Consider the following 24291-nt stretch of genomic DNA (forward strand, 5'->3'; position numbering starts at 1 on the left):
ATGATAGATGCAACGACTGGCCACAAACTCTTAACCTTCATGGATGCTTCAGCAGGATTCCAACAAATCCAGATGGAACTATCCGATCAAGAAGATACAACATTTATTACACCAATAGGTATATATTGTTACATTGCAATGCCTTTTGGTCTTAAAAATGCAGGTGCAACACATCAAAGACTGGTGAACCGGATGTTTAAAGACAAGTTAGGGGACACCATGGAGGTCTACATTGACAAGATGGTGGTGAAGTCCATGAAAGCTGAAGATCATCTCAGGGATCTCAAAGAAGCCTTTGACATTCTAGACGAATATAACATGAAGTTAAATCTGTTTAATTGCCGCTTTAGGATGAAGTCGGGCAAGTTCCTTAGGTCTATGGTAACCAAGAGAGGAATAGAAGCAAGCCCGGAGCAGATCAAAGCAATCATCAAGCTGAAATCTCCATCTTCAACAAAAGAAATCCGAAGGCTAACTGGAAGAGTAGTAACACTCAACAGGTTCATTTCAAGATCCTCATAAAGGTGTAAGCCTGTCTATGATATCTTGAGGAAGAACAATAATTTTAAAAGGACCGAAGAACACGAAGAAGCTTTTGAGGAACTCAAAAGATACTTAAGTTTTGCGCCACTGCTGGTGAAGCCTATAGATGGAGAACCACTTATCCTCTACCTGTAACATCCCAAAATTTAGGTGCATCTCTTAAAGCCTTCTTCTTTTCCAAGTTGTCAAGTTTAGCCCTTAAAAGAAAGTTATGGCAAATGAGTACGTTGGGCGTGTTGAAGAGTACGCTGCGCATACTCATGCGCTTAAGTTGTACGCGAACTCGCCTAGGTACGCTAGGCGTACCCAAGGTTACGCCGGGCGTAACCGACCCAGATGCAAAACCCTAATTGAGGCTTGATCCCTTTATAAGGAATGTGATGGCCTTATCCTCAGCCACCATTTCAGAGAGTGAAACCCTAAGAAAGAGTCTACATTCATTCTAAGCTTGTGTGTGTGCTTTTTGAGCTTGAAGTTCCTTTGTTTGTTTGTGAAGAAGGAGAAAGGACCTTGGTGGAAGCTAGTCTTGGTGTGCAAGCTTTGGATCTAAGCTTTTCAGAGGAGGATACATCACTTGGAGGTAAAAAGCTCAGAACTTTCTTCTTCATTTTGGTTTTGTGTTTCATGGTCCAATTCCTTAGGGTTTTGTCCCAAGATTGAGACTTTTTGAGTAAATGGTCTCTACAGGCCTTGATATGCCCCATTTCAGCTTTGTATGTGTTGTAGATGCATAAAAATCCAAACTTGGTCATCATTATGGAGTCATGCATGAGTTATGGTCTTTATGAGAAAAGGGGATAAGAGGTTGGAAGAAGTTATAAACTTTTTAGCCATGAAAAGGCCTAAAGGTTTCGACTTATTGGTTTAGAAGGCAATAGAGTGCCAAGATCTGTGATATGGACCGTGGTTACAAGTTGGTATCAGAGCCTTGGTTTAAGGGATTCGGATGCACCTTCGGGCGTATCTGAACTCAAACTGAGGATTTAAGGAAGTTTTTCATAGAAAGGAACAATTTTTCTAAAAGAGTAAAAGACTTTGAGAAAAGTAGAAAGGAGCAGTGTGTACGATCAGCCAGCGCCCGAACGGTGATTTCCCAAAATACCCTTACATTATGTGTTATGAGATATGATATGATATGTAATGCATGCTAGAGTAGGCTAGGTATTCATATTAGGACTAGAGTGACCTGATTTGTGATGCCTTAGCCTAGGAGATTATTGCTGCTATGAGATGCTTCGAGAGTGAGTAGGTAGCAGTGAGGAGCTTATGAGAAGTCTACCGAAGGGTAGCCTATGCTCAGCGAGATGTGGAGTATTTGTGATCTGGGATCCTAGGAGGAGGACTTGGAATGAATGTTGATGCGGTGTGGAAGGTAGTATTGGGCCCGTACTACTGAAAACACCGGATCAATGTGTAGTCCAAGTAAGAATCCTTAGGATACCAAGGAACAAGTAGGGTTGGGTGATAGAGTGCGAGTATACTCGATCGAGTCTCTGGTATCCTTGTGTTGTGTTTCAGAGACATCATGGTGGGTACATGTCACACCCTAGAGAGCGGCGGAGTTAGCCATGACGAGATTCGCAGGATGATCTGTGATGAGGTGGTCGCGACCATATGTGAGGTCATACACGAGATGTTTGGGTCTATCGAGATCACGTTGATTGAGACGTTCGATGAGAGATATGCTGCTGATTCAGAAGTTGTTGTTGCTGCAGCCACTGAAGCTGTCGCAACTGCTAGGCCACGAGGAGGTGACTCGTTGCTGTACCGGGAGCTCAGCAACACGAAGTCACCAGGGTTTGATGGGACAGTATCTAATATCCATGAGAGACGATATCCTGGTACGAGTACCATGGTAAGTAGTGGATTGAAAAGTGATGTCATGGTTCGAGTACCATGATAAGTAGCAGATTGAGGAGTGACGTCATGGTTCGAATACCAAGAGTTGTAGCAGGTCAAGAGGTGATGTTATGGTTCAAGTGCCATGATGTGAGAGGGATTGAGAAGAGGGAACATGGTTCGAGTACCATGATTCGTAGAAGATTAAGAGGAGATAACATGGTACACGTACCATGATTCATAGCAGATTGAGAGGTGGCCACACGGGTTGAGTATCATGACAGTTGGAGGATAGTGTTTCTAGCTTTTACCGGTTATTCCGTGGGGATTGTCTAGACTGAGATCAGAGGTGAATGAGTATGGGGCCAGAAGGCCATGATGAACAAGTTTTAGTGGAGCATCACTTGAAAAGGAAAATCGAGTGAGCTCCGAGGGAATGTGGGTGATATGTCAGTTGGAGTCGCAAGACTCAGGGACGAGTATGGATGGTGCGTTATGGTAGAATACAGTCTGCGCTGGGCAACCAGCCGATAGTGGAGAGGTCACTTCCTGTGACCCAAGTGGTGCTATTTCTGTTTCCTATGGGAGACATAAAAGGTGTTGAGATTTCGGTTTTTTTGAGTTTGTGGGGGGGGGGGGGGGGGAGCCCTGTGGGATTGCACGGATGGTGACCTTCAACCAGAGTATATGGCAGTAGGTCTGTCACGAGATAAAGATATAGCTTGAAAAGGTCGTCAGTGGGGACTGAGATGGTCCAGGACTAGGATACACCCTAATGGAGTATAGTATGGCATGTGTTAGCTGCAGCTATGACATCCCCCTTTTCACAGCCAGAAAAGACTAATTTTTGTTTATGCTTTATAAAAATCAGAGTATCTCTTTCAATAAAAACGTTGCGGAATTTGTTCCCAGAAAAACATGATAATTTCATTATCAAAGCATTTCCAAAGAAATGTATTTTTATTCCTTTTAAAACATTTGGGATGTCATCGTCAATACAGAAACATAAGCATAAAAAGAACTTACATTCATTTACACTAGTGATCTATATCTCCTTAATCTCTCAGTGTAATGTAACTTCACACCGTCACCTGTGACACAAGTAAACTGAGTGGGTCAGGTTGGGAAACCTGGTGAGTACATAGGGTTTTAACCCACAATAATATAATTATTATGTTTAATCATCAAACAATTAACCCAATTACCCATCCCCATTATCTTCTTTATTCCTAAGTACCTTCCCTAAGGATTTATCCTAAGGGTCGTCTCCTACATCATATTTACCTCTCATCTCCTTACGTCGCATTTCCTTATATGTTTGTTCCTAAGGACTCTCCCTAAGGATCATCGCCTACATCGCATGGACAATATTAATTCAAGGATTACTCCATCAATACATGCCTAACAAGGGTTAGGGTATCATTACATGAATACGTAGTTACAACATCGCATGAACTCGTAATTCATAGTAAGGGGTTAGAGTATCATCGCATGAATACGTAGTTACAACATCGCCTAAACTCGTAATTCATTACCTACAGGTTATGAGCCTGCTGGTGATTCCACGGGGTTGTCTATAATAGTCCGTGGTCGCCATCTAAACTCTGGTAGATGAATACATCTCCAAATTGCCAGACAAGGTTATAGTATCTTTCAGCCTACATCACCGATTCATCATCACCTATCTATCCTCACCTAATTATCATCACTTATCTCTCATCATTTTATTAATCACACATCAACTATTTCATCCACCCATGTTTTATCCCAACATATTTGTAGATATAAAATAAATATATCGTTTAAATCTTTTAAAACATGTATAAAACCGTTCATCCAACATAGACAGCAAGTATATAAATAATACATAACACGTAATTTATATAAAATACTTCATATCTATGTGTAAGATGAAAGTAACTATGCACTCACAACACGTAATATATATATATATATATATATATATATATATATATATATATATATATATATATATATATATACTTCATATCTATGTGTAAGATGAAAGGGACCATGCACTCACTTGAAAAGGTGGTGATTCCGAACTCAGACAGCGCTTCGCTTCTTAAAAATAATTTCCTTCGATGAAACCTAGTATTATTATTACTAGAGTTTAGTCTACTATTCGCCAAGACTAATTAATAGTCTAGCTATTATTACTATTATATAAGCGTTAAATAATACTTATATAACCCATAATAATAGCCCAAGTACTTATTATAAGTTCCTAATAACGTTACTATAATTAAATAAAAGGTATATTAAATATAGTATAGGTGTAGCTCACTTACAACGGTTTTTTATTAAAAATCGGGCTTTGCTGGAGCAACATTTCCGATCTGAAAGATTTTCTTCTCGGAGCCGTCGGGCGCTCCGAGGCTTTCTTCTCATGCTAGGGAGGTTCCCTAGACTTGGGAGGGGTTTAGGGAGGCTAGAGAGAAGTTAGAGAGAGAAAGAGAGGCTTATGGTGTGAAGAAATTATGAAGAGTTCATCTCTTATTTATAGGAATTTTATAGTAAAGTAGTCTCCAAGCATCGTCTGTATCTTTCGCGTACGAGCTCCGTTTTTTATATTCTTTATATACACGTATTGGTATTTACGAGTACTACAACTTTCATTTAGACCCTGTCAGCTAATTCTCCTTCTATCTCATATTATCAAAAACTGTATCGAATTTGTCGCGCTCGAAAAGTAGAGACTAAGCTTCGTCCATAACTTTCGCATACGATCTCCGTTTTTGTCGATATTTATATCCACGCGTTGGTATTTACGATCACTACAACTTTCATTTAGACCTCGTTGGCTATTTTTCAATCTATCTCAGATTTACAAAACTGTATCGAATTTGTCGCGCTCGAAAAGTAGAGACTAAGCTTCGTCCATAATTTTCGCATACGAGCTCCGTTTTTTACTATCTTTTTATCGTTTAACTCCTTTTAACGATATCTTCATTTCTCGGTGAGATTATTTTGGCTGAAAATCGACCGATCTAAAATTCAAATTTTCGGGTTGTGCACTGCTATGCTAAAGCTTAAAAAATTCATAACTTCCTCATACGAAGTCATATTTGGGCGTTCTTTTTATGGACGCTCTCAGTTTAACATATTCTACGACTTTTATTTAGATTACTAAGGCTAAAAATTCCTCTATTCTAAATTCACTATTTACGTCTCCCGATGTCGTGCCGGTTTTGCCAAAAAAACTTCGACGGGGCATAACTTCTTCGTTATAACTCGGATTTCGGTGTTCTTTATATGTATTGAACCCTTGTAACATATACTAAAACTTCATTAAGGTTAATCCTTCTAAATAATCTTCCATCAAAAACTCATTTTTAATGCTTATTGTCTCTAAATTGACTAGCCCGGATCTGCGCGCGTTACAACAGCGTCGAGCGACCAAGAGGAGTATATCAGGACGGTCGCCCTTATTGACTTTGATGGGTATTAAAAGTGGAGATATGGTTTCTGCTCTTATGATAAGTGATGTGATGGAACGCTGGTTGATGAGTCGATGATGGGGAGTACGGTAGATCATTACTTTCAGACTAAGAGTCAGGGTAATACTGGACAGTTAGGGGGGTCCGATGATGGAATAGTGTGAGATCTTGAATGACTAGACACAATCACAGTGGGAAGTTCTGAGGATTTCATCTAAGTTTCAGTGCATTTGAAGTTGCTCGGTCTCTGTCGGGAGATCATCGAGCGTTGCGTAGCACCTTCCAAGAATAGGTGCGATGATTATTGGTGGAAACAGTCTGTGTGATAGATTATTGGTGTGCTGATTAGGGATGGTTCGAACCGTAAGTGGGGGAGAACCGAGTATTGTATTGAGGGGATTAGGGATTCGACGGCGGTGCGAATTTATTGAGCTCGAGGTTGTTGGTGACTGAGACGAGGTGCATAGCGAGATAATGCATGTGTTATGTTTGAAACGGATGAGTGCCACCATGGGAAGTGGCCGTTGGTCAGAGACCATGGGGTGAATGGGAATTCTTCAAGGTCATAATGGTGAATTCGAGATGGTTGTCTCGTAGGGTGATTTCGGCGGTTGAGAAATTTTGGGTCAATGATGGGGCTGTTATTCAGCTTGGGAAGGGCAGAAGTTGATTAGACAACCAATTTCAAGTTGTGGCACAGGAAGATCAGTGGATGAGACGAGTCGTCGTAAGGTTCTATGTAGTGTATCGAGGTATCCGAATTTAATGCATTGGATTTCGGATAAGTTTGAGTCTTGAGTGGAGACGGCAGGTGGTGGGTCGAGCATTGATGGTTCCAGTGGGAGCCCTTTCGGTTAATGAAAGCAAGTGAGATTGTCCAATCATATGGACTGTAGCAGGGAAGGGTGTTTTGTTATGAGAATTGCCGCCATATATAGTGGTGCATAATTTGGGTAAGTGCATGCACCTATCTATGATTGATCTGTGGATTGTTAGATAGAGGTTGTTGTGATTCTACCTGAAGTCGTAGTACTCACTAGTTAGAGGTTGTTGTGATGCTACGGGAAGTCGTAGTACTCACTAGTCAGAGGTTTTTGTGATGCTACAAGAATTCGTAGAACTCACTAGTCAGAGGTTGTGACGCTACGGGAATTCATAGTACTCACTAGTCAGAGGTTGTTGTGATGCTACGGGAAGCCATAGTACTCACTAGTCAGAGGTTGTTGTGATGCTATGGGAAGCCGTAGTACTCACTAGTCAGAGGTTTTTGTGATGCTACGGGAAGCCGTAGTACTCACTAGTCAGAGGTTGTTGTGATGCTACGGGAAGCCGTATTACTCACTAGTCAGAGGTTGTTGTGATGGTACGGGAAGTCGTAGTACTCACTAGTCAGAGGTTGTTGTGATGCTACGGGAAGCCATAGTACTCACTAGTCAGAGGTTGTTGTGATGCTACGGGAAGTCGTAGTACTCACTAGTCAGAGGTTGTTGTGATGCTACGGGGAGCCGTAGTACTCACTAGTCAGAGGTTGTTGTAATGCTACGGGAAGCCGTAGTACTCACTAGTCAGAGGTTGTTGTGATGCTATGGGGAGCTGTAGTACTCACTACTCAAAGGTTGTGGTGATGCCATGGGAAGACGTAGCACACATTAGTCAGCGAGAAGTTGTTATGGTAAAGTACTCTTTGATCAGAGCAGGGCGCATAAGAGTTTTAGGCATGGGGTGGCCCTAATTTATGAGTTTTTCGGAACCTGGTGGTCGGACCAGGGGCGAGAGCGGGGTCTCCTTAATTATAGGGAAATGAGTTCTGAGTTGAGTGCTTCATTGGGACGAGTGGTCCCAACTCTGGATCGGACCAAACTCTTGAGTTTAAGTTTGGCTCTGGTGGTGCGTTGGATAGGCGAGATGAGATTCTGGATTTAGAGGTAGGTTCCATGTTGAGGAGTATTGTTTGTCATCCGATGTCTTAGACCGGTGTGGGTCAGTACTAGGGTACGGGAAGTACCGCAAGTTGCATGAAACTATGAGTAACAAATGACAGAGGTTGGGGTTGAGTCGATCTCCAGTTGGGAAGGTAGCATTCGCTTAGGGTTAAGCGAACTTCGTTACTTGTGTATCACTTTGGGCCGATGTGGTTATAGTAAGGAGGAAAACATGGAGAACAGGATGACCCTAGAGGTGCAACTGTTGGTTTGAGATTAGACCTGGTACTCAGTGTTAAAAAGGGATATGAGGAGGCAGCTGAGGCTTATGATTTTAGATGTCTGAGGACTTCTGAGCGAGCATGATTTTTTTGTATCAGAGAACAAGATGTTCAAAGTTTATTATTCGAATGGATTCTAATAGTAGTTCAGTGGATGAGCCCTGGTGGGATGTGAACCCTTTCGTCCCTTGGGGCGTGATTCAGACTACTTTGGTACGTTGGTATGAGTGATAAGTAACCTATTGTCAGATTTGTCTTGTGAGGATCAGAGGAGCAGCGAGTTGTCAGGGTTTGATGTTCGAGGAGCGAATATCATGGTGATAGCATGAGTGGGCGGTCTGGCGGCAGGCCAGGCCATTAGAGTTTTCCCGATTCTGGGAAGGTCAGAAAGGGGGTATTATAGCGTCAGAGGGGCCGGTTTTGTTCTAAACTTGGAGTTCCTGGTCGAATCCAGGTATTCATGGAGAAAGATATCGTTTTGGTGTGAGAACCTCACAGTGGTGCTTTTCGAGCGGTTGGTTTCTATCTATATGGTTTGAGAAGCGATTTCGAGGGAGAAATCTATTTCAAGTGGGGGAGAATTTTAACATCCCAAAATTCAGGTGCATCTCTTAAACCCTTCTTCTTTTCCAAGTTGTCAAGTTTAGCCCTTAGAAGAAAGTTATGACAAATAAGTACGTTGGGCGTACTGAAGAGTTCGTTGCGCGTACTCATGCACTTAAGTTGTACGCGGACTCGCCTAGGTACGCTGGGCGTACCCAAGGTTACGCCGGGCATAACCGACCCAGATGCAAAACCCTAATTGTGGCTTGAACCCTTTATAAGGAATGTGATGGCCTTATCCTCAGCCACCATTTTAGAGAGTGAAACCCTAAGAGAGAGTCTACATTCGTTCTAAGCTTGTGTGTGTGTGTGTGTTGAGCTTGAAGTTCCTTTGTGTGTTTGTGAAGATGGAGAAAGGACCTTGGTGGAAGCTAGTCTTGGTGTGCAAGCTTTGGATCTAAGCTTTTCAGAGGGGGAAACATCACTTGGAAGTAAAAAGCTCAGAACTTTCCTCTTCATTTTGGTTTTTTGTTTCATGGTCCAATTCCTTAGGGTTTTGTCCCAAGATTGAGACTTTTTGAGTAAATGGTCTCCACAAGCCTTGATCTGCCCCCATTTCAGCTTTGGATGTGTTGTAGATGCATAAAAATCCAAACTTGGTCATCATTATTGAGTCATGAATGAGTTATGGTCTTTATGAGAAAAGGGGATAAGAGTTGGAAGAAGTTATAACCTTTTTAGCAATGCAAAGGCCTAAAGGTTTCGAATTTATGGTTTAGAAGGCAGTAGAGTGCCTAGATCTATGATATGGACCGTTGTTACACTACCTCTCGGTATCCTCAAGTGCGGTAAGTGTTGTCCTAGCCAAGGATCTTAACGGAGACCAACATCCTATCTAATATGTAAGTAAAAGTCTTCCGGATCCTTAAACCAGGTATTCTCATATCGAAAAATTAATTCTTGCATTAGTAACTGCTTCTACTAAATTAAGACATTATTTCAAGACACACACTATACATGTGAAAACTAATTATCCTATTAAGAATGTGATGAGAAAACCAGAGATGTCAGGAAGGATGGAAAATGGTCAGTGAAGTTAAGCACGTTTGACATCAAATATGAGCCAAGATCCGCCATAAAGTCACATGCATTAACAGACTTTATGGCTTACTTTAGTGATGATCTACAAAACGAAGTAGACAATGAAGCTAAAAAACTCCTAGAAGATGAACACTTAGGACAATTGACACGATTCACAGATGGAGCTTCAAACCAAAAAGGAACTGAGCTTGGGATCATATTAAAATCGCCACAGGGGGACATCCTACCCTAGGCAGTTAGTTGCAAATTCAACGCAACCAACAACAAAGTGAAATACGAAGCACTCATCATGGGACTACAATTGGCTAAGGATCTTCAAATCAAGGATCTTCAGGTATTTGCTGATTGTTTATTATTAACTAGTCACTTCAATGGATCTTATGCAGTGAAAGGTGAAAGATTAACATTATACCTCGAGATCCTCAAAAAATTAGCCTCTGATTTTGAAAACTTTAGCCTAACCCAAGTTCCTAGGGAAGAAAACACAGAAGCGGATGCATTAGCCAACTTAGGATCCTCCCTAAGGATCCTACCAGAAATGAAGATTACTATAACCCACATAATAACTATAGCTATAGAAGCCCTTTCCGAAAAGCCGACGATCCTGAACAACCAATAAGTATAGTAGCCGTCAGAGATCCTAACCCTCAGATCCCTCCTCAAAGGAATCTCGATGAACAGGATCCTCGAAGAAGTCCACGATCATGGATCCAACCCATTGTGGAGTATCTCCAAAATGGCACGATCCTAACAGAAGAAAAAAGCAAAAGAGCATTCAAAACAAGAGTCTCAAGATTCATAATAATTCAAGGTAAACTGTGACAACCGGAAATTTCCATTCTGAACAAACCATATCAAGCCAATAGATGTAAAACAGTTACAGTGAAAACTCAGATTTCGAGTATAAGTTTGGCAGTTTTCAGGATTTTTCACTTAAGGAGATATTAGGATAGTGGATGCACTAGGGTTTGGTGCAACACTGTAATTCCAATACTCTAGGACATTAGAGTTCATTCCGAGAATAGAAATATTTTCTGCCAAAAATCTCAGGACTATAAATAGAATTCTGAACTAAATTGGTTCATTAGTTGAATTCCAATTAGAGAAAAGCCAAATTCTCTCTCACGGATCTTCGGGTTTTTATCCCAAATCGTGAGTATACTTCTCTAGTTGTTTTATAATACTTGTTATAAGCTTAATAACATAGATTACATGCCAAATATGTGAGATCCGGGAGTTTACCGCCCAAGAACGTTCTTGGGGAGTAAACTCCATTTTAAGGTCCTAAAGGGTTCCAATGACCCTCAAAGCTTTAGAACTCAAACTAGGGGCCTCCAATTCATGCCTTATACCACAAAACAATTAGGAATCATGGCTAGAAGGGAGTTTACGGCCAAGGAGCTTCTTAGGCCGTAAACTCCAAGTTTTAAGTGCCAAAATGCTTTGAAACACTTCCTAAGGCTTAGATTAAATTAGGACAAGTACCCTGAAGTGTTTATAGCCTAGCAAACATAAGAAATCACAAGGAAAAAGGAGTTTACGGCCAAGACAAACTCTTGGGCCGTAAACACCTAAAAAAGGGTCAAATGACACCCTAAATCCTTCCTTAAGCCAAGAGACAAATTTGGGCATGTACCTAAATGAGTTATGGAATAGTTAAAACACTTAGAACTCCATGAGTGAGGGAGTTTACGGCCCAAAAGGTTCCAGGGCCGTAAACTCCATAAAATGGTGCCAAATGGTGCCATAAACTCTTCTAAAGCCAAGTACAAAAGCCTAGTTTAGTTCCTAGAAATGTTTGAGACTTGAAAACACCATAAAACCCTCCCAAGGGAGTTTACGGCCGTAAACTCCAAGGGAATGTGGTCTTTGGGCCGTAAACTCCCCAAAGGAGTCAATATGGTACCCAAACACTTGTATAGCCTTGAAACAATTCACCACTAGAGTTGTAATAATTCTAAGCACCATTTCAAGCCTTGATTGAGAGTTTACGGCCAGGAGTTTACTCCCCTGGGCCGTAAACTCCAATGAATATGGTCATTAGACCTTAAACTCCCATTAGGGGCTTTGCACTCCTTTGTTGCAACCATTTAGCCTCCTAGCACTTGACCAAAAGTGTTTTCCTCGCGCTTAAATGTTTATACTTGTATAATTAGTGTATTAATCTCTAATTATTTATATACATATGTTTTCATATGTAATTAGGATCATTGTGTGTGTCTAAGTCTTCACTTGACACCAAGCACTTGCCCGATCCTTCCTTACGATAACAGTCCGTTCAATTCCAGTCACTTACTGCAGGTGAGTTCATACCCCTTAAATAATGTTTAAACTATTTTTAAATGTTTTATGGGGGGGGGGTACAAGTAGAATTATGCTAGTTATTATATCAATCACATGCGTTTAATAAGTAGAATTACGCTAGTTATTATATCAATCACGTGTGATTAATATACAACATTCAAAAGATTTGGCTACTCATTAGCCATTTTACCAAACAGTTTCCTTCAAATGATCTTTATAAACATTTTATATGTTTTAAAATACTTATTACACTGTACATCTTACTCTGTACATTACCTTTCAAACTTATTTACAACTGTGTTTCAAACAAATGTTTCCTTATACTCAAAACTGTTTTATCAAACTTATGCCTTCAAATTGTTTTATAGATTGACATCAAGTCGATCTTTTCTTAAAATAATAATTATGTTTCAAATGTTTTACAAAACTTAGTTATGCTTTTATATTATAAATTGCATGCCTCTATATGTATAGTTATATAAGAAATGCTTAAAAGACTTAGGAAGGCTATCCACCCTATTTCCTTTTCGCGCTTGAGATGTGGTCTGGTGGGATATCGGGTACTCGTCCGAAGGTCGTTTAAATATTAGTTATATATCATGTGTACATATATAGTCATAAAAGGTCATTCCAGTTCATCCCATGCCCTTGGGTAGCAAGGGTATACATCCATGATCATACGTACCAGATAGATTACTAGTAAACTACCATATGGGTAGTTTGGGGAGATACTAGAACCATTACTAGAACGCGATATCATACAATGAGTCAGTTCATTCATGAGTCAATACTTTCTATAACATTATTGTACATTACATATACAAATATACTAGGAAGAGAACATATACAACTATACTAGAACGATTACATTACTATACTTGCTAGGTAGAGAGCACGTACATTACAGCTAGAACAGTTCATTACATTACATATACAACTATACTAGGAAGCAAACATATACAATGATACTAGAACGATTACATTACTATACTTGCTAGGTAGAGAGCACGTACATTACAGCTAGAACAGTTCATTACATTACATATACTAGAATACGTTAATTACTGTGATTTAAATCGGAGCATGACTTAAATGACATGGCCCGAGTTGTAGGCAGAGTCTCTTGAAGGGAGAGCGTGAGTTTGCGTATAGATCTATAATGGATTGACTATCCTACACCTTGCTGCTAGCTACAGCGAGACCTGCAGGTCTGCGGGTGCCAAATGTCATACATTATTTTCGACCATTCTTATGTCGTTGTAACCAGTCTATAGTATGAGTTTGTGTATGGATCTATACTGGATTGACTATCCTACACCTTACTGCTAGCTACAGTGGGATCTGTAGGTCTGCGGGTGCCAAACATCATTCCTTATTACGACCATTCGTATGTCGTTGATATTAGTCGATAGTATGGTACAATTTATCACATAATGCCTTAATCTAAAATACGATTTAAGGTAGTTAGTACGGCAGTAGTTCTAATAGCACTACACCATAGTACGATTTCTTTTCCGATTACATTCACCTCGTGAACATTCACACGACGCACGGAAATGTAGAAACTATACTTTTGGATAATGATAGTTATACTAGGGAACATACATACTCTTACAAAAGACATACATTCAGAACAATTAGGTCTTGGTAGAAGACACCTTCATATACTAGTAGGAATCATAGGGATTCTAGGGTTTTTCAAACACTTACAGTTCATATACACTTTCAATACTTACAATACATAGACTTACAAATTCTTACATACAAATACTTACATACAAATTAAGACACTAAATACGTATGATCTCACCAGCTTCAAAGCTGATACTCGTTTTCAAAATTACTTGTATCCTCAGGTCATCATAGACAGGTACCGATGCAAGGAGAAAGGAAGATGGAACTTGTTCAAGACTTATCTTTCATTTTGATTTATGCTTTAGTGTTTATCAAAATTTGATAGAACATATTTGTATAATAATTATATTATTAATGCAATGGATGATGTTGTTGCTTGTTTACTACTTTACATTGTTGTTGATATTATACATGACGTCCTCCGCCCCAGAACGTTTCCGCCGTTCTTGGTTTTGGGGTGTGACAGATTGGTATCAGAGCATTGTTTATAGTGAATTAAGTATATCAACCCATAAAAGATATACTAACTATAAATACATAAGGGATTAAAAATACTCTGACCAAGAGTTTATACTTTATATAATAAAATATTTAAGTAAGTATACGTGCTGCATTCATTCTAAAATCAGTGTCACTAGGACAGTACAAAAGAATTACGATTGTTGGACAACAAAAGTGGGCTTAGAGACATATGGTCAAAACTGGGAAGATATAGCCTGGTCGCCTATATTATCCGGGGGTTGACTAGCATGTGCCTAAGTTTAATTGTGTGGTTGCAACAATGCTAAAATCTTACCAACCCTACCACAATGAGAACAATAGAACATAACATTAAAATTAAAATACTATAGGTGTATTTGTTGTTACTATAAGTACTTTATACTTGAGAATTAAAACGGGATCTTCATTAATAAGTTGATAGTTGCTAAGTGGATACGCTAAAGCCATATGTAATTAGGATGTTATACACTTAGAATTTGTGGAAATTTTGCCTTAACCCTATTCTGTGTGAATTTGGAATTAAGATCACTTATTCGAAGGTCTATCCTGTTTAGATTACACATAGCTGGTATGCACTTCACAAATAGCGATGTAACTAATGAAGGTTTTCTAAATAATTATCTAGATAGTTCGTCTAATAATTATTCTCTTACCCTAAATTCTCACATAGAAAACATAGCTGGACTCCATCCTCTCAGCAACCAGTATCTTCCGAACGAAGTCATAGCTGGTTGGTTTGGAGAAGAACCAGAGAATGATCATCCTATTTCCTTGAATGATCACCATGATGAAGATCTTTCATATGATGCTAACTCCGAAACAAAGGTTGAGAACCTACCCCAAGCAGCTTCCTTTCAAATTCCTAACCCTTTTCCGGCTCTTCATGGCCCGACCCTGAGTGAGTGGAATGCTTGGAAACATGGAGCCAAAGACAAGATCAACCCATGCCATTTAATGGCGACCGAAGCTTTTACGACTTGAGCAATGGGGGCTTAGCAGATATAGTATTTCCAATCTTGGTCCGCAGAGTGGCCCGAAATGAGATTCAAGGCAGGACAGCCCTATAGCAGATTACCGAAGTTGTCGCCGGTGCGAGGATGCATACCCTCCGCACCATTCGTCTAGAAGATGCTCTCGAGAGATCAGAGAGAAACCATGAAACCCTGCTGCAAGCATTGGCTGAACCTCGAGCCGAAGTCATAGAGCTCCGAGTACGCCAGATGGTGTGCGAAAGACACCTACTTGACATGGAACGTCAATTGGCTGAACTAAGAGTTCACCAGAGGGATGACCGTCGCCAGTAGTAGACGCTTTACTTTATTTCCTTATAAAGAGGAATCATATTTTTCTGTCCATGCCTGATGTGGCATTTTCTATGAAATTATCTTGTACCGTAAGTACTTTAGTTAGGTCTTTATGCTGTCAGGAACTATCTTCTGTGGATATGATGTAAGACCTTTACAAGGTCATTTTCTAGAATCTTTACATCGTGAATATCAAAGGTATTGACAGCCGGCTAACTTCTGTGTCATTCTTCATTCAAGTACCCTTTATCATTCTTTCATTAGAGTCTATCTGAATCATGCTTTGGTCCATTCATTGGACTATAGCAAGTTAGATCCGGAGACATTTCCAAGTCTCTTTCAGTAGTTGGATCTTGTAATTCACCAACCCACGATACCTTGGCTTGCACAACAAACGTCTTGAGACCACTCCACGAACTTACTTTTACTCCTTAATAGGACTGCATCATAGGGATGTAGGTCAAACCTTCGCGAACATACTTCCATTCCGTACTAGGACTGCATCATAGGGATGTAGGTCAAACTTTCGAGAACATAGTCGTACTCTTTACATGAACAATCTAAGTACATCATGGCCAACCAGAATTGCTCACAAAATCCTTATCTTTCGTGGTACATAATCATGTCGTCATCTGGAAGCAACCAGTCGAACAGGGAAACCTCCGCTTTTCCTATGGACGCCGCTACCTTTCAAACAGCAGTTACAGCTGTCATGGTGGCTGCCGTAACCGCAGTCCTTGCGCACCGTAGCGCTAACAGCACAGTCAATGCTGCTGATGGGAATGAAGTTTCCAATCATGGTATCCATCCAGGAGGTCATCAAACAATAACAGCCACAGGCTCGCAAAGCCGAAAAGCAGAGAACAAGAAACGAAAGCGTCAAGCCCAGAAAGAACGCAAGAGATCCCAAAAGCTGGCTATACAACAGCAGCAAGTGGAAACCCCTGTCGTTCCCGTACCGAGCAGGCCATACGAGGGAAAACTCCCGAAGTGTGATAGGTGTAGTTTCCATCATCATGGGGCTTGCCATGAGATGCAGTGTTGCAATTGCCTAAACATAGGGCACCATGCTCGTAACTGTGGAGCACCGGCGCGACCCATCACTCAAGTCCCTTTCATCGGGACTAACCCTGCACACAAGATTAGTTATAACGCCGAACGATTTAAGAAGCAATTTTCAAAGTGTAGTAACGAGGAAGGCACTCGTGTCCACATAACATTAGCTAAACACCGAAATCTCGTCACCAAAGCTAGTACTAGCCAGTCATGCCACAAATACGGTGAGATAGGGCACTTCAAGAAAGATTGCCCGATAGCAAAGAACTCGGGTGCTGATGGGAAGATTCTTAGGATCACAGCTGCAGGAGAGCCTACTCCGGAACTCTCGTTAATGTAATTAAGGCGTTTCGTTGTAACAGACTTATAAACTATCTAGAACTAGTGCAACTAGAGTCTTACCTTTTGCGAGATCTTGTCTGTTTAGGGATTCTCGTGCTGCGTATACTTGTCTTTTGTAGTAAATCTTTCGCAGCAATAGTCTTGTGGTAAATCTGAAGTACTGTAACTCTGTTCATGGTTGCACGGTTGTGTTATGTCTGTAATCGTCTTATGTTCGAATCTAATGTCTTTAAGTTTCAGTATGATTCTGACATTATCATACGACTCGATTAAATTTGATCCTCACGAAAACAGCTTCATAGGTACGTCTCTTTCTTCTAGATCACTTTTCCAGCGAAGCCGTCATATCAGAACACCGAAGTACTCACGCCAGGAGTACCTCTTAGCTATTTTCTTTCCGAAGAAATCCCCGAAGTACCACTCGTGCAGTACGTCAAGTTTAATCCAAAGATTCATGCGATTGATCTATCACTGAGGAAGGTATACTTAAGGGTGATATATAATCAAGCTTCTATAGGTTTAGAATTGATGATTCCACTTTAACTTCTTTTTCCCCGATGGGATGTGAGCTTAAAGAAAAATCAGTTATTCGACTACCTTTTCAACCTTAATTATATACGACTCGTATACCCGAAGTTGTGATTGTGAATCCATCTATGAATTCTAATACGAACTTCAGGACGGAGAACTGCTTAAGCCTACGAGTAATCACATCGTCATGTGAACAAACTTAGAACCCAGTACGACTCCCATAAACAGATCGCCCTATAGTTTAAACACCTACGAAGATACAAGAACAGTCCGGACAACTTAACGAACTACACAGAAATAGAATTAGAGGACTAGGTTTCTCACCCTAGAGAACCCCGGTCATATTCTCCCAGAGATCGACGAATTGCAACGTATGTGCCTCGGATATCGAGGACTCCGTCAAGATTTTCATAGAAATCGTTATCTCTGCCTCGCATAGATGAAATGGTTGAGAAAACACAAGGAAAGAATTACTTTCAGGAATGGACCTGTGATCCGAATATCACCAGTTCGAGTGTTAGGGAAAGATGTCCGGAAGACTATCTCCTAAACTCGATGCGAACACTTCGAGTCCGTAGTGATACCCTTCGGATAGGACCAATACGCCCATAGTTTTCATGAGCTAAATGAATAGGGTTACGTCTTTCTTACTTGGATCAATTTGTCATTTCTCCATGTAATGACTTACTTATCTACCCTCGTAGTAAGAAGAAACCCCATGGAAACATTTTCTACAGAGGAACTTTATCGAAGTTCTCTAGACACGAGTTTTGAAATTGAAGAGTCAAATTTCTATGACACCCTGTTAGTAATGTGAGAAATTATGAGCACTCTTTCAATTTGTCAAAACTGCTGAGCATTTATCGACACCAGAGACGCCGGCAGTCTTTTGCCAAATTCTAGGTCTTACCAACCTACCACCTTAGTTCATTCAGAACTCCTCACAAGCTACAGAAACCCGTACGACTTTGACCCAGCAAAGGGTGGCCTTTGACTGGGAAGTTAAGCAGGAAAAGGAACCTTTGAAATTCCAAGTGAGTGACCAAGTTCTTTAGAATAACTCACTCTGGGAATGGCTTAATACGCTTCGTAAAGCGTGGAAAGATAAATCCAAGATAGACAGGACCTCCGAGATTCTTATCAGAATCGGTCCTGCGCCTCGCACAAACTAGACCTACTCCACTAACTCAGTAACGTACATCCTACTCTTCGCATCTCGATCGTGAAACCATACCTTTTCGTCAGGACTCTTGTAAGTCCACTCGTCGAGATCCTTGCCTTCGTATTAGAACCGTAGTGACCCTCGACCGAGAGGTCAAGTGGACGACGCAACCCCGTCGCCAGTTAGTGAAGGTTCGTTGGAATGCCAACCGAGAACCCGATTTCACTTAGGTACGCTAGAACAAATCAATTAGGAAGTTTCCTCCTCACTACTCGATCATTCGTGCATACTTCCTTGCCTAAATTCTAATTTCGGGACGAAATTCCCTTCAACAGGGGGATGATGTGACAACCGGAAATTTCCATTCTGAACAAACCATATCAAGCCAATAGATGTAAAACAGTTACAGTGAAAACTCAGATTTCGAGTATAAGTTTGGCAGTTTTCAGGATTTTTCACTTAAGGAGATATTAGGATAGTGGATGCACTAGGGTTTGGTGCAACACTGTAATTCCAATACTCTAGGACATTAGAGTTCATTCCGAGAATAGAAATATTTTCTGCCAAAAATCTCAGGACTATAAATAGAATTCTGAACTAAATTGGTTCATTAGTTGAATTCCAATTAGAGAAAAGCCAAATTCTCTCTCACGGATCTTCGGGTTTTTATCCCAAATCGTGAGTATACTTCTCTAGTTGTTTTATAATACTTGTTATAAGCTTAATAACATAGATTACATGCCAAATATGTGAGATCCGGGAGTTTACCGCCCAAGAACGTTCTTGGGGAGTAAACTCCATTTTAAGGTCCTAAAGGGTTCCAATGACCCTCAAAGCTTTAGAACTCAAACTAGGGGCCTCCAATTCATGCCTTATACCACAAAACAATTAGGAATCATGGCTAGAAGGGAGTTTACGGCCAAGGAGCTTCTTAGGCCGTAAACTCCAAGTTTTAAGTGCCAAAATGCTTTGAAACACTTCCTAAGGCTTAGATTAAATTAGGACAAGTACCCTGAAGTGTTTATAGCCTAGCAAACATAAGAAATCACAAGGAAAAAGGAGTTTACGGCCAAGACAAACTCTTGGGCCGTAAACACCTAAAAAAGGGTCAAATGACACCCTAAATCCTTCCTTAAGCCAAGAGACAAATTTGGGCATGTACCTAAATGAGTTATGGAATAGTTAAAACACTTAGAACTCCATGAGTGAGGGAGTTTACGGCCCAAAAGGTTCCAGGGCCGTAAACTCCATAAAATGGTGCCAAATGGTGCCATAAACTCTTCTAAAGCCAAGTACAAAAGCCTAGTTTAGTTCCTAGAAATGTTTGAGACTTGAAAACACCATAAAACCCTCCCAAGGGAGTTTACGGCCGTAAACTCCAAGGGAATGTGGTCTTTGGGCCGTAAACTCCCCAAAGGAGTCAATATGGTACCCAAACACTTGTATAGCCTTGAAACAATTCACCACTAGAGTTGTAATAATTCTAAGCACCATTTCAAGCCTTGATTGAGAGTTTACGGCCAGGAGTTTACTCCCCTGGGCCGTAAACTCCAATGAATATGGTCATTAGACCTTAAACTCCCATTAGGGGCTTTGCACTCCTTTGTTGCAACCATTTAGCCTCCTAGCACTTGACCAAAAGTGTTTTCCTCGCGCTTAAATGTTTATACTTGTATAATTAGTGTATTAATCTCTAATTATTTATATACATATGTTTTCATATGTAATTAGGATCATTGTGTGTGTCTAAGTCTTCACTTGACACCAAGCACTTGCCCGATCCTTCCTTACGATAACAGTCCGTTCAATTCCAGTCACTTACTGCAGGTGAGTTCATACCCCTTAAATAATGTTTAAACTATTTTTAAATGTTTTATGGGGGGGGGGGGTACAAGTAGAATTATGCTAGTTATTATATCAATCACATGCGATTAATAAGTAGAATTACGCTAGTTATTATATCAATCACGTGTGATTAATATACAACATTCAAAAGATTTGGCTACTCATTAGCCATTTTACCAAACAGTTTCCTTCAAATGATCTTTATAAACATTTTATATGTTTTAAACTACTTATTACACTGTACATCTTACTCTGTACATTACCTTTCAAACTTATTTACAACTGTGTTTCAAACAAATGTTTCCTTATACTCAAAACTGTTTTATCAAACTTATGCCTTCAAATTGTTTTATAGATTGACATCAAGTCGATCTTTTCTTAAAATAATAATTATGTTTCAAATGTTTTACAAAACTTAGTTATGCTTTTATATTATAAATTGCATGCCTCTATATGTATAGTTATATAAGAAATGCTTAAAAGACTTAGGAAGGCTATCCACCCTATTTCCTTTTCGCGCTTGAGATGTGGTCTGGTGGGATATCGGGTACTCGTCCGAAGGTCGTTTAAATATTAGTTATATATCATGTGTACATATATAGTCATAAAAGGTCATTCCAGTTCATCCCATGCCCTTGGGTAGCAAGGGTATACATCCATGATCATACGTACCAGATAGATTACTAGTAAACTACCATATGGTAGTTTGGGGAGATACTAGAACCATTACTAGAACGCGATATCATACAATGAGTCAGTTCATTCATGAGTCAATACTTTCTAGAACATTATTGTACATTACATATACAAATATACTAGGAAGAGAACATATACAACTATACTAGAACGATTACATTACTATACTTGCTAGGTAGAGAGCACGTACATTACAGCTAGAACAGTTCATTACATTACATATACAACTATACTAGGAAGCAAACATATACAATGATACTAGAACGATTACATTACTATACTTGCTAGGTAGAGAGCACGTACATTACAGCTAGAACAGTTCATTACATTACATATACTAGAATACGTTAATTACTGTGATTTAAATCGGAGCATGACTTAAATGACATGGCCCGAGTTGTAGGCAGAGTCTCTTGAAGGGAGAGTGTGAGTTTGCGTATAGATCTATAATGGATTGACTATCCTTCACCTTGCTGCTAGCTACAGCGGGACCTGCAGGTATGCGGGTGCCAAACGTCATACATTATTTTCTACCATTCTTATGTCATTGTAACCAGTCTATAGTATGAGTTTGTGTATGGATCTATACTGGATTGACTATCCTACACCTTACTGCCAGCTACAGTGGGATCTGCAGGTCTGCGGGTGCCAAACGTCATTCCTTATTACGACCATTCGTATGTCGTTGATATCAGTCGATAGTATGGTACAATTTATCACATAATGCCTTAATCTAAAATACGATTTAAGGTAGTTAGTACGGCAGTAGTTCTAATAGCACTACACCATAGTATGATTTCTTTTCCCATTACATTCACCTCGTGAACATTCACACGACGCACAGAAATGTAGAAACTATATTTTTGGATAATGATAGTTATACTAGGGAACATACATACTCTTACAAAAGACATACATTCAAAACAGTTAGGTCTTGGTAGAAGACACCTTCATATACTAGTAGGAATCATAGGGATTCTAGGGTTTTTCAAACACTTACAGTTCATATACACTTTCAATACTTACAATACATAGACTTACAAATTCTTACATACAAATACTTACATACGAATTAAGACACTAAATACTTATGATCTCACTAGCTTCAAAGCTGATACTCGCTTTCAAAATTACTTGTATCCTCAGGTCATCATAGACAGGTACCGATGCAAGGAGAAAGGAAGATGGAGCTTGTTCAAGACTTATCTTTCATTTTGATTTATGCTTTAGTGTTTATCAAAATTTCACAGAACATATTTGTATAATAATTATATTATTAATGCAATGGATGATGTTGTTGCTTGTTTACTACTTTACATTGTTGTTGATATTATACATGACGTCCTCCGCCCCAGAACGTTTCCGCCGTTCTTGGTTTTGGGGTGTGACATAAACTCTATATAAAGTCTATGGCAGGTTCATATCTCAGATGATTGGAAGATCCTAAAGTTACGGAAGTCTTAAAGGACATACATGAAGGAGACTACGACAATCACACTAAGACCATCTCCAAACCATCTCCATTTTCCCCCATAAATGGAGTAAAAATGTAGTAAATAGTGTTTGATCTCCAACCCTACTCCATTTTCTATCCCATTTTTTACCCTAAAAAGTATATTCCTAGAATATTCCATTTTTATAACTTATATATATTGTCAAATATACCCCTCTACTAATTAAACTCTATATTTATGATTAATTAATATAAATTAGTATATAACATTGATATTATAAATATTAAATATTGCATTTAAATTATAATTAGTAGATAAAATAATCTAGAAATGTATAAAATAAAAATGAGAGGGACTAAAATTGGCAACCAAACTTATGGGGGAATACTATTCATATCTCCAAAAATGGAGGTGAAAATGGGGTAGGGTTGGAGAAGAATGAGAGAAGAAATGGAGTTTGGTGGTGGGTTGGAGATGCCCTAAGGGCAGATCCTTATTCTCCAAGGTATTGGGAATAGAATACTACTAGCCAACCATGAAGAGAGATTCTTTTCTACGTGCTAAAAAGTGTGATGCTTGCCAAAGACATGGCAATATCCTACATCAACCAGAGGAACCTCTACATTCTATTATCTCTCCATGGCCATTCATAAAATGGGGAATGGATATAGTAGGAAAATTACCAATAACTCTAGGAGGAAAAGTCTTCATGTTAGTGATGACTGATTACTTCTCAAAGTGGATCGGAGCTGAAGCCTTCATTCAGGTTAGAGACAAAGAGGTAGTCTCATTTATTGAACATAATATCTTGACCAGGTTCGGGATCCCAAATGAAGTCATATGTGATAATGGATCCCAATTCATAAGCAATAAGACAATATAATTTTGCATGAGTTGGGGAATCAAAATGATAATGTCCCCTCCTGTTCATCCTCAAGCTAATGGTCAAGAAAAATCTAGCAACAAGATAGGACTACTTCCAAAGTAGCCACATGTCAGACCCCCTATTGCTTGGTGTTTGGGATAGAAGCAATGATCACTACCGAAGTAGTGATCCCGACAACAAGATACTTGCTCCAAAAGCAAGAAAACAATAACAAGATCCTAGCCTAGGATCTTGACACTGTTGACGAACTTAGAGATCTTGCCAAGATATGCAATGCTGCTCATCAACAAATGATCACCAAGGCTTACAACAAGAACATAAAAGTTAGAAGATTCCAAATTGGAGACTAGTATTAAGGAAAACATTCCAAAACACCAAGAATCCTAGTGCAGGTAAATTAGCTCCTAAGTGGGAAGGACCATATCTCATAGATGCTGAAGCAGGAAAATGAGCATATTGGCTAGCAACAATCGAAGGAGACATTTTACCAAGATTCTCGAATGCTATACATCTCAAAGCATACTATATGTAAACAAGATCGATTAATCTTCAACAAAACCAAGGTGCACATGTTCTTTACCTTAAACTTTTCGTCACTACTTATTTTCTCCTTGAATACATTACTAACTTAATCATCGGAAGGGAGTTAGCTAGGCTTATGCCCACCCCTAGCTAATGTTTTCTATGCAAAACAATGTACAACTAAGGATCTCTTTTAGCAATGATCTTGAAGCATAAGGATCCTCAAGGTTAAAGATCCTGAAACATAAGGATCTTGACATACGAAGATCTCAGCATCTTAACACTTGAATGATTCCATTATATCAACTGTATCATCTTTAAACTATCATATACACAAGGTAGAGACTGAGCATTCATCCTACG

Source organism: Lactuca serriola, chromosome 9 (genome assembly GCF_051521515.1).
Source record: "Lactuca serriola cultivar US96UC23 chromosome 9, Lser_US96UC23_V15, whole genome shotgun sequence".
NCBI classification, from domain to species: domain Eukaryota; kingdom Viridiplantae; phylum Streptophyta; class Magnoliopsida; order Asterales; family Asteraceae; genus Lactuca; species Lactuca serriola.